The 11608-nt window shown below is 45.9% G+C and overlaps 1 long non-coding RNA gene across 2 annotated transcripts; it reads right to left on the reverse strand.

The window, feature by feature from the left end:
• Positions 1-2008: 2008 nt before the first annotated feature.
• On the reverse strand, positions 2009-11075 carry LOC140634777 (uncharacterized). Of its 2 annotated transcripts, XR_012032158.1 has the most exons (3): positions 10728-11075; positions 9151-9215; positions 2009-2343 (listed from the first exon to the last, which is right to left on the reverse strand). It is a non-coding gene; the product is annotated as an uncharacterized lncRNA (long non-coding RNA). The 2 variants fall into 2 exon arrangements; XR_012032157.1 differs by lacking the exon at positions 10728-11075 and having other exon boundaries at positions 9151-9268.
• Between the last annotated feature and the right edge of the window lie 533 nt (positions 11076-11608).

Consider the following 11608-nt stretch of genomic DNA (forward strand, 5'->3'; position numbering starts at 1 on the left):
ACTTTCTGTCATGTATTATAACAGACACATAAGGATATAGCTAGTTATGGCTTCTTTTCTTAGAGAGTTTATATGATAGAGAAAAAAAAAAAGTAAAGTCATGAAATGGTTCCGTGCGATACATAACCACTTTGAAATTGCAAGGCATTGGGATTGGGTGGTGTAGGACTGAACTTGGGGAGAGAGATTGGGGTTGGGATGGGTAAGAACTGAGAGAGGAGGCAAAGCTTCCATGAGACCTAAGGGCATACTTTGGAGGAGAGAATGGAATGGAGGCTATCCTAGAAGGGCAGATCTCAGGACACCCTCTCTTTGGCCTACTAAGCACTAGCTCTGCTAGCATTCTACATCCTTGGATATGCCAACATCTTCCCTCAGGAGACCGGCTTAGGCTCTTTCTACCTGGAATACTCTTTTTCCCAAACTTCCCTTAGCTCACATCAAAACTTAAGGGCACCTGGGTGGCTCAGTCGGTAAGGGTCTGCCTTCAGCTCAGGTCATGATCTCAGGGTCCTGGGATGGAGCCCTGCACCAAGCTGCCTGCCGGTCTGTTTCTTCCCCTCTCCTCCCCCACTCAGGCGTGCACTCTCTCTGTCTCAAATAAATAAATAAATAAAATCTTAAAAAAAAAAATAAATCCTTAAATGAAAAGTCTGCTTCCTTAGGCAAGCTTTCCTTGACTCCCTCAACCAAACCACTATGTCTCCTTCCACCCTTGTCTGCAGAGTTCTACTCTAGGCATGCGCTGTACTTTTCTTTCTCAGTTTCCCCATAGATTTTTTTTTTTAATTTATTGGAGTCAATTTGCCAACATACAGCATAATACCCAGTGCTCATCCCACCAAGTGCCCCGCTCAGTGCCCATCACCCGGTCACCCCAACCCCCCACCCACCTCCCTTTCCATTACCCTTTGTTCGTTTCCCAAATTTAGGTGTCTCTCATCTTTTGTCACCTTCACTGATATTTTCACTCATTTTCTCTCCTTTCCCTTTTATTCCCTTTCACTAATTTTTTTATGCCCCAAATGAATGAGACCACATAATATTTGTCCTTCTCTGATTGACTTATTTCACTCAGCATACTACCCTCCAATTCCATCCACATCGAAGCAAATGCCCCCACAGATTTTTAATTGTACTTTTATTTGTGTGATTACATTATCTAGTATCTATTTTTTACATTAAATATGAAATTCAAAGCAGAAGAAACGAGCTATTGTGTTCATGGCTATCTCACTGGTGCTTAGCCCAAAGCCTGGCACATGGAGGAGTTGTATGGACAAGGAAGGGTGGACAGAGCTAGGAGGAGTCTGAGGTACCAGCCTCCAGTATAGCCTCTCACTGCTCTCCACCTTCTGGGATTCACATCTTTGATTCGTCCCCTAACATATTGCACTAGGAAGTCCTGTGTGACCAACAGAATATGCATGTCACTTCTGAGATTGGGTTATAAAAAAGTACAACTTCCTTCATGGATTCTTTCCCCCTCTATTATTTGCCTTGGGGCAAACCATCTCCGTGTCTTGAGGACACTGGGTAGCCCCGTGGAAAAGCCCAGGTGTCAAGGAACTGAGGTTTCTGGCCAACAGTCAGGGAGAGACTGAGGCCTCCCAACAATCACATGACTGAGCTTGGAAGTAGAGGCTCCAGCCGTAAGAAAATCCCAGCCTTGGGACCCCTGAGTGGCTCAGTGATTCAGTGTCTGCCTTTGGCCCATGGTGTGATCCTGGAGACCCGGGATCGAGTCCCACGTCGGGCTCCGTGCATGGAGCCTGCTTCTCCCTCTGCCTGTGTCTCTCATGAATAAATATATAAATAAAATCTTTAAAAAAAAAAAGTAAAAAGAAAATCCCAGCCTTGGCCTAACCTTGATTGCAACCTCATGAAAGATACTGGGCTAGAACCACTCTACTAAGTTATTCCCGAAATCCTGATCTCAGAAACAATGTGAGATAATTAATGTTGGTTTTAAACTGCTACGTTTGGGGGATAATTTGTTATGCAGAAATAGCTAACCAATACAGGGTTTAATGAGAGAAACAGGTGCCTTAGAATAATCCTGCTTCTTCTTTTGATCCATTTAAACAATGCTCCTCATGGCTTCTTCTGAGGGAATCTTGGATCTTGGACATGTCCCTTTGCAGTGTCTTTATTTTTTTGTCCCAACTATTCCTTCATTGAATGGCTCTCTCGATTCCCATGTTTCAATGGTCTGGTGCTTGTTAGAGGGGCACTGACTATATTCACAGCTTGAATCTTCGAATAGGTCAAAAAGCTCTGGCTGATTCTGGGCACAGATTTCTTCGAGGTGTGGGGAGGGAGGTTCCTCCTCTAAGTTAAGATCTATAAGAGTGAAAAAAAAAAGATTTATAAGAGTGCCTCATCTTGAAAATCCTCTCTTGAAGGAGAAAGCAGCTTTGTTAAATGTGTGCCACATGGGGGCATCACTTCAGTTCAGACTTAGGGGAAGTGGCTGCCCTTAAGAGGCCAGGGGAGATTCAGGTCTGGGCTGTGCTTCTGATGCAGAATGGGGCAGTGGTCAGGAGCTCAGGTTTAAAGCCGCACAGGCTAGGTTTGAGTCCTGTTCTGACTGCCACTAGCTGTGTGTCATGCGGCAGCTCTGAGCCTCAGTGTCTCTCACCTACAAAATGGGGTAATGATACTATTCATCATCTTCATAGGTGATGGAATAATTATATAAGGCAACTTATTTAGCACAGTGCCCAATGAATAATGGTGACTTTATGTTGATTGCAAATGACAGAGTAAGACTGAGTTAGAAGCTGGTGTCAGGTTCTAGATTTGCCTCTAACTGTGAATGTGAACAAAAGGTTCACTTCTTGGTACTTTCATTTCCTCATTTATAAAATGAGGGGGGTTGGGCAAGTCCGTGTTTTTAAAAAAAGATGTTTCTAAGTTTTTATTTTTATTTTTTAAAAAAGATTTTTATTTATTTATTCATGAAAGACACACACACACATGGGGGGAGGGGACGGGTGCAGAGACACAGGCAGAAGGAGAAGCAGGCTCCATGCAGGGACCCCAACGTGGGACTCGATCCCGGGTCTCCAGGATCAGGCCCTGGGCTGAAGATGGAGCTAAAGCGCTGAGCCACCCGGGCTGCCCTAATTTTATTTTTAAGAGAGACACCCTGTGCACAGGGGAGGAGGGAGAGAGAGAGAGGGAGAGAGAGAATCTTAAGCAGGCTCCACGCCTATCCTAGAACCTAACCCAGAGCTCCATCTCAGGACCCTGAGATCATGACCTGAGCTGAAATCAAGAGTTGGACACTTAATGGCCTGAGTCACCCAGGCGCCCCATGTCAGTGTTTTATAATGTGTGATCCAAAGAACTATTTGTGTCAGCATCACCCAAGGGCAGATTCCTAGGTCCACCACAGTCCTGAAAAATTGCTACCTGAGTGGAGCTCAGGAATCTACGGTTCAATCAGTCCTCGATGATGCCTGTCGTACATTGCCTGCTCTATCATTGGATGAATCTCTAAGATGGACTTAGGTACCTGGTATCAGGGGAAGCTTATCCCAAGGGCTGGAACATGAATTTTCCATCAGAGAGGTAGATTATATTTCTTCCCTTAGCCCACACCAGGAGTCCTGAATCTGTAGGATGAATGTACTTCTTTCTTATGCCCACAGGAGGTCAGTGAAACATTAGGCCTCTCTATCTGAAAATTTCAGAACAAAAGAATTTTGAACAGTGCTGGTCTAGAAGTAGAACTGCTTCTGCATTGCAAAAGATAAGCCTTATTTACTAATAGGCTGCTCAGATGGATGTTTGCGTTTCCACACATCCCCCAATCCAACAGTGCCTTGCTCTTTATAGAGGAAGGTACATTAGCTTTCAGGTTCATAAACTTTAATCCATCAGTAGGTTTTCTAACATAACTGTCCTTGGTGCTCTGGGAGTCATTTTTAGGCAGAGAAGATTCTCTGCTTTGAATTTCTCTAGGGCGTCTCTTTAGAGGAGTTCTAGATGTGTTTCACACACCTACCTGATGGACCTGGGGCGTAAGGACTATTAGCTGAACTTAGAGATGAGATTATGGAGGCTCAGAGAGGCCAGACCACCTGCACGAAGGCACACGGTAGTAGTGATCAGACCCCAGGTCCAACGCCTCATCATCAAGAACCTTCTTTACGAGATATGACTAATGTCATGGGTGTTCGGGCCAAGTGTTCTTTTAGCCAACTTATACCATCCTGTTGTCTTTTATTGAGCTTCGGTCTGGAGCCCAGCAGTTGGTCTTTTCCCTTAGCTCAGTTTCTTTTTTCTTGGAGAACCACAGTTATTAGGTGAGAGTGGAAGAAGTAGGATTATCAGGGAAGGGCCCAAGGTAATGAGCATCTGTGTCCGTATCTACTTCCTGAGCCTGTCACTGTGTGGCCAGAAAATCCTGGGCTTACCCTCAGAGTCTGCTGCAGGCCGGCAGTTGGAGAGCTGTTGCTGAAGAACTGGATAAGCATTCAGTTAACAGTAGCTTAAGACCTTAAAGGTTACCCCTTTGGTGTTTTTCATGCTTGTTAAATGCCCTCCTTTGTAAAAGCCAAGTGGCAGCCCATTGTGGAAAGCCAATAAGCTTGGCAGATGTTCTAATGGCCAGTCCAGCCTCCTGGTCCTTTTCTTTTCCCTTTGGCCATGGCCAGAGCTTGAAGGAACTCTTTACATTTTGAAAATTGCAAAGTTGTAATCCAACCCACAAGTTTTAGATGAAGGTGGGGCCCAGATCGGAGCAGTGGTTTGCCCAAGGCCCTGCGGTGAGTGTTGGCAGAGCATCAAGTGCAGGAGAGCTTTCCCATGGTGACAGCGGAGCTCGGGCCTCCAGCCAAGAGCAGGACAGGCCTCCTCTTGCCCTGACGTCCATCATCCCTGTCCCTTGGCTGGGAATTTTATCCTCTTACCACTCCACCCATCCAGCTCTTACTCATCCTTCAGCATTAAGCCTAGGTATCGCTTCCTTTGTGGAGTCTTCCTCAGCCGGCCTTGCCAACTGAGCTCTTCCCATATTCCCACAGCCCTCTGCCATCCCTATTAGGGCAGTTCTCAAGTTCTACTCACCGACTTGCCTGTGGGTCAGTCACTGCTGCTTCTCATTAGCCTGTAACCTACTTCATTCCAAAATGAGGATTCATTTGTGTGAGTTCAACAGTGTGATTCCAGCACCTAGTAAGTGCCAGCACGTAGTGGGTGCATTGATCTTATCTTTAGAATGAAAGAATTATGCAGCCAGGTAGAAATTAAATTAGGCTCTAAGGCAACATGCCCCCAAATTTAACACACATTGAATCATCTGGGAATTGTGCTAAAATTTAGGTTCTGATTCAGGAGGTAGAGTTTAGGGCCCATGATTCTGCATTCACCAAATAGCCAGTGGTTACTAATTTTGCTGGTATGCAGGCCGTACTTTTGAGTCATAAAGGAGGGAAGATCGCAGACTGCTTTGTTAACCCCTCCCCCCCCCAAAAAAAAACAGGAAAGTAGGTTAATCAGGGACTACCAAGGAGTTCAGAGAGCATCCCAAAGGACTGCACACAGGAGGAACCTTAGAGAACTGTCTCTGATTAGCAATTCCTATCTGTCTGGGGCTCAGCCAGAAATGGACTTCAGCATTGTTGACTTTGGCAAAATTCAAAGCCATCAAGAAGTTCTCTCACCATCCTGCCAGATGGGGACCTTTGAAAGGGAAGATTGGGAATCTCTCAGTAATGCTTTCTCACATTTGGGCAAGAATACACGTCTTACAAAATACTACAATATACTACTATCTTAATAGATTCTTAAGGGAGAGGTGTGATATTCCATTGTGTAGATGACAAAACTAAGACGCACACCTACAAAAGACTTGCCAGGGCAATTTAAGCCACAAGGCATTGATGAAAGGGGTACTGAGATTAGATTTCCATTATATCCTTCCTAGAACTAACGTCCTATCCTAAAATAGCCTCACATCCTTAGAATTTCACTGCTAGAGCTTGCTTTAATAATCCTCTTGCAGGCAAATTGGGACCTTGACTGAATTGTTTGTTATCAAACCATTAGCATCTAGCATGGTGCTTGCACTGGAAGGTACTCCATGGATATGGGTTAAGTAAGTGACTAGATTCTCACTACTGGAGAGTCTGAACTTATGCAATCCATCAAAATTACGAGTTCAGCTGATTACAATATAGCACTAATGAAGTCAAGATTGTGGGTTTGGTTTCCCTGGAAGAGTGACACAGCTTTGCCCTGTTCCCCGCCCATGCTTTTTAACATACTCAACAGCCTTTGTGAAAATGGGACCTATTAGTGATTCGGGAACTTGGTGAGAATATGATCGTCCAAAAAAACAACTCAGAATATGTGCTGGGAAGGGCAAAGGCATCTTTGATGAAGGTGATATCTCAGGCCATAAGTATGTTGGCATATCACCCCTTACCAGTGATGCCCCCGGTCATCTCCACTCTCCACTACCTGCTGAAGAATTCCTATCTCTGAAGTGTGTAGTGATCTGAGAACACGGAGCCTTGCCCAAGGAAGGACTGAGGAGGGAAGGCAGGCTTAGTACCAATTCAGAGGCAAGTCTGGACCCTCTATTTGCCTTTGTTCAGTCCTTATACTTTCTTTGATTGTTTTTTTTACCCTGGATATATATTCCTCAGAAAACATTTGAAAATCCTTTTAAGAAAGGTCTTAATTCACATGAGATCCAAGCAAACTGCAAAAGAGGCTGGGAAAGATAGTCTTTCTGTGTCTAAGAAGGAGACATGAGATGGATGACCATCGGGTCAGTCTCTGTCAAAATCACCAAGCAGTTTTTCCTCGCCTCCAATTTTTTTTCCAGATTATTCCATCCAAGCACTGATTTGAAAAATGATTATCGGGATGCCTGGGCGGGTGGCTCAGTGGTTGAGCGTCTGCCTTCAGCTCAGGATGTGATCCCGGGGTTTTGAGATCAAGTCCCACAATGGGCTCCCGCATGGAGCCTGCTTCTCTCTCTGCCTACATCTCTGCCTGTCTCTGTGTCTCTCATGAATAAATAAATCAAATCTTTGAAGAAAAAAAAAAGAAAAACGATGATCAATATGGATAGCTGACATTTATTGAGCACTTAGTATACGCCAGGGACTGTGTTAATTGCCCAGCATACATTATTTATGAAATCCTTACAAGCAACGTACAGGAAGGCACTGCTTGTATCTCCATTTCACAGATAAGGAAAATGTGACCAAGGGTAATGAGTGACTTGCCCCAAGTTGTAGGACTAGAAATTGGCGGAGCCAGGCTAGCACCCAGGGCTGTCTGATTTCTCAACCTTTACATGATACTGTTAGGTGACAAGCTTACACTTGGCTTCCTTCTGATAGGACCACCTTCTTTGCAATTCTTTCTTTGGAAGCTGCTCATTTCCCTTCTATCACTACCACTATGCCTCCTCCAGCTCCAGCCTAGAGACTAGGTTGACATCCGCCATGCAGTTACTCCTGCTTTCCACCATTATTGTTCAACTTTGTTCCTTCACCAGCCCCTCCCCCTTTGGCACCCACAGCTTGGTTGATGTCATCTACTGACCGAGTGGCCACGGCCACCTCTTGATCGAAGTTTTCAGCATCTGGCTTCTCGTCTTCCTCTACAAGCCATTTCCTATCATTGTCTGGGCAATTCAACATCTATGGTGATATGTTCCACTCCATAACCTTAGAGTCTGCTTTCCACGCACAAGTTCACCTCAGCCCCTTTGGAACCTACTCTCACTAGGAGCTGTTTGGCTTTTACCTTCTCCCTCTTCATCATCAACCTCGTGGAGCACTTCTCCACCTATCTAGGCCACTGCTCTTTCTGGCCCCACTTCACTTCCTCTCTAGTATGGAATCCATGGACAGCTATTTCACTTGATCTTAGTCAAAAGGCCGAGAAGTGATAATGGGCAGCTATTTCACAAGAGCACCAGCAGAGTGAGGCTGGATAGTGTCACAGAGCAGTAAAGAATCTGGAAAGGAAAGTCAGAGGATTTCCTGAGAGGTATCCTTTTTCTCATCATGTTGCTGAGAAGCAGTTGTGATGTGAGAATAGAGAAGTGAGTTAAGGGAATCGTCAGGCTCCAACCTGACTGTCCAGGTGAAGTGTTACTAGAAAAGGCATCTGTGGGGGGGCACCTGGGTGGCTCAGTCAGTTAAGCATCTGCCTTCAGCTTGGATCATGATCCCAGGGTCCTGGGACTGACTCATTGGGCTCTCTGCTTTGTGAGGAGTCTGCTTTTCCCTCTCCCTCTGCTCTTCTCTCCTCCCCAACCAGCTCATGCTGGCTCTCTCTCTCATCTCTCTCTCTCTCCCCCAAATAAATAGATAAAAATATATATTTTTTTATCATCTTTATAGTTTATTTTTTTTAATTTATTTTTTATTGGTGTTTAATTTACTAACATACAGAATAACCCCCAGTGCCCGTCACCCATTCACTCCCACCCCCCGCCCTCCTCCCCTTCTACCACCCCTAGTTCGTTTCCCAGAGTTAGCAGTCTTTACGTTCTGTCTCCCTTTCTGATATTTCCCACACATTTCTTCTCCCTTCCCTTATATTCCCTTTCACTACTATTTATATTCCCCAAATGAATGAGAACATCTCACAGAGGAAGACATAGACATGGCCAACATGCATATGAGAAAATGCTCTGCATCACTTGCCATCAGGGAAATACAAATCAAAACCACAATGAGATACCACCTCACACCAGTGAGAATGGGGAAAATTAACAAGGCAGGATAAAAATATTTTTTAAAGAAAGGAAAGAAAGATAGAAAGAGAGAGAGAAAGAAAAAGAAAGAAAGAATCTGTGGGAATTCTAGCCCTGGATCTGGTCCATGCAGTCAAGTTTTTCTCAAGGTATGACCTTGTGGACCACCTTATTGGAATAATCTAGAAGTCCTTAAAGGCCCTGGCCCCATCCAGGACCTCCTGAATCATATTTGGAGATGGGCCTAGGAATACGCATTTTCAATGAAATCCCCCTTGAATTTCATCTAAATTTAAGGTTTGAAGACCTTTGACTTGGGCTGGTCAGACACATTTCCCCCAGAAGGAGTTAAAAAGCCTCTGTCACCTCCTGCTTCCACCCCCATGACTCAGTCCCACTTGGACAAGCTTCATACTTACCAATCAATCCATGTGACTTCTCTTTAAGCCCCTCAGAACTAACTCCACTCCTCTCCCTGAGGGGCCTGGAGTGAAACAAGCATACTTGGCTCAGGAACAAACAGAAATCCCCCCCCCCCCGCCCCGCCCCCGCCCCATACCCAGCCTCTCCCCTCTCATGTCCTCTCTATATCGAGATGTAGCTTCAGTCCCTCCCTTCTGTGTGCTGGTGGAGGGGAGAGCCAGTGGGATCAGCAAACTGATTAATCTACTGGGGTAGGTAGGCATCAAGAGATAAAAATCCAGTCTTTTATAACTTGTTAAAACCTGCCTCGGGGAGAGGACAATAAACCAGGACTCCCTGTACTCAGAGGACCTCGTAGCTCCTTATCTGCGTTGAGATAAATCAGATCAATTAAGTTCCCTGCAGAGCATAGCATAGTTTCTCCTTCTGCTTTCCAAACAGCTACTCTGCCTCTGGGGTCTCTGTCCCCTCCTCCCTGTGTGGCAAAGATGGGGCATTGCTACTCAGTTCTGGGACAGCCCATTTTAGAACTTGAAACAACACAGAGTTTGAGCTCAGAGAATCTGATTAAAGTCCGAGCTCCCCTCCTTTCGCACTTCATGACCTTGGGTGAGTCACTAAACCTCTGACTCTATTTCCTCAGCTCTAAAAAAGTAAATGATTCTATTCCTCCCTGCCTTCTCCTAGGGTTTTTGAGGACAGATGAGATGATTCTTGTTGTGAAAAGGGTAGAGCTGTGTGAGCTGGTAGGAGCAGGCGTCGTCATGGGCAACATCCTGAAGCAAGATCCATGAGGTCTTCCACCTTTAGCTGCCAGACAGCGACCCGCTGGCCCCCGGGCAGCCCACACACATGGGTGAGCATCTGAATGCTGCCATCTTTACAGATGCACATTTCCTGGTGCTGCCAGAGAGTCAGTGGTGCTCCCTGTTGTTCTAGGGCGGGTGGACTGGTGGCCTGCGTATCATATCCGAACAACCCAATGAGGAGGTGAAGAGTGTGGAGGCCGAGAAAAATTAAGGCCATCCCACCTCAAGTTTAGCATTAGCACAAGTACAGCCATCTTAGGCCCCTGTGAATAAGAGCTGAACTTTATGGGAAAAACTGCAGAATGTCCTCAATGTCCTTGGCAGGGAATCCCGTATCAGAAAGACAACAGAGCCCACGCCCGTGGTAGAAAGTCCCATATTAGAATGAGAACAGAGCTCAATGCCCTTGAAAGCCCCATATCAGAATGTAAACAGAACTTGAGAAATTCTTCCACCCCTTCTGAAAATCCCTTAGACCAGCCTATGAAAAACCCAGCTGTAACCCACTTCGGGGTCCAAGTCCCTGCTTCACTGTGTCGGGTATACTGGGACCCAAGCTGGAGCTTGCTAATAAACCCTCGTGCCCTTGCATCGGTGTCGGCTCCTTGGTGGTTTCTCGGATTCACAATCTTGGGCACAACAAAGAGGGCTGGCTGCCTCATGAGGTGGAAGGCCAATCCTGTCTTCCATCACCGTCCAGGGACTGAGCTATAGATTTGACTTTATAGCTGCTGGTGTGTATGGAGAGATAAGGAGTCACTTACTCAACTTCCTGAGAGTTTTCAGACACGCTTCCATGAGGTTCATGGGAGTTGGGCAGGCTGGCTGTTCAGGCTATTGGATTTTGAGGCCCCCCTGGCCCAGGCGTTATCTGGGCCTCTCCACATACTCCTCCTCCCACTGTCAGCCACCACCACTCTGGGTCTTGTCGCCTCAGGTTCGTGAGCTGAGAATGACGGATCCAGTCCAATGGTTCTGTGATGCACCATGGTTAGCGGGTTCCAACCCCTTTATGTTTTTGTTGTTAAGAGGTTTGTTATTTTCTTTGCCTGGAAATAATTCTTTGCTGGAAAGAATTCCAGAAACCAAGGCAGGGGCTGTCCCTGCAGATCACACTGTAGAGGAACCGGACTGCTTGGCTTTTTGAGAAAACTCTTAACCAGGAAAACAATTATAACTCATTATTCCCACCCAGGCTGTAGGGGGCCAAGGTTCTTTTTAAATTATAACGATGATGTCAGTCTCCCACTTAAAACTTGCAACGGTTTCTCATTGTACTTGAAATTAAATCTAAACTCCTTACCCGGGTCTTTGCCTGCAGCCCTGGGCTCACCCTGTGGTTTCACGCTCTCCCACGCCGGCCTTCTTTCTGCCCCTCAGGCACAAACCAGCATGATCATTCTTGTCTTGGGCCCCATGCAGTGACCCCGCTTCTTCTTTGATTCTACTTTCCTATGCCTTTTCATGAGCTGCCCTTTCTGGCCCTCAGAGCCCTTCTTGAATGCCACCTTCTCTGAGAAGCCCTCCCTGACTGCTTGACCTGCGATGGCCTCTTTCTGTCACCCTGTCACCATCCTCTGCAGAGCACTTACCGCTCTGATATTCTTCTTGTTGAGTTCTTTATTTCTGTCTCTTTCCACTAGAA

The sequence above is a fragment of the Canis lupus genome, chromosome 6 (genome assembly GCF_048164855.1).
Source record: "Canis lupus baileyi chromosome 6, mCanLup2.hap1, whole genome shotgun sequence".
Lineage (NCBI taxonomy): Eukaryota > Metazoa > Chordata > Mammalia > Carnivora > Canidae > Canis > Canis lupus.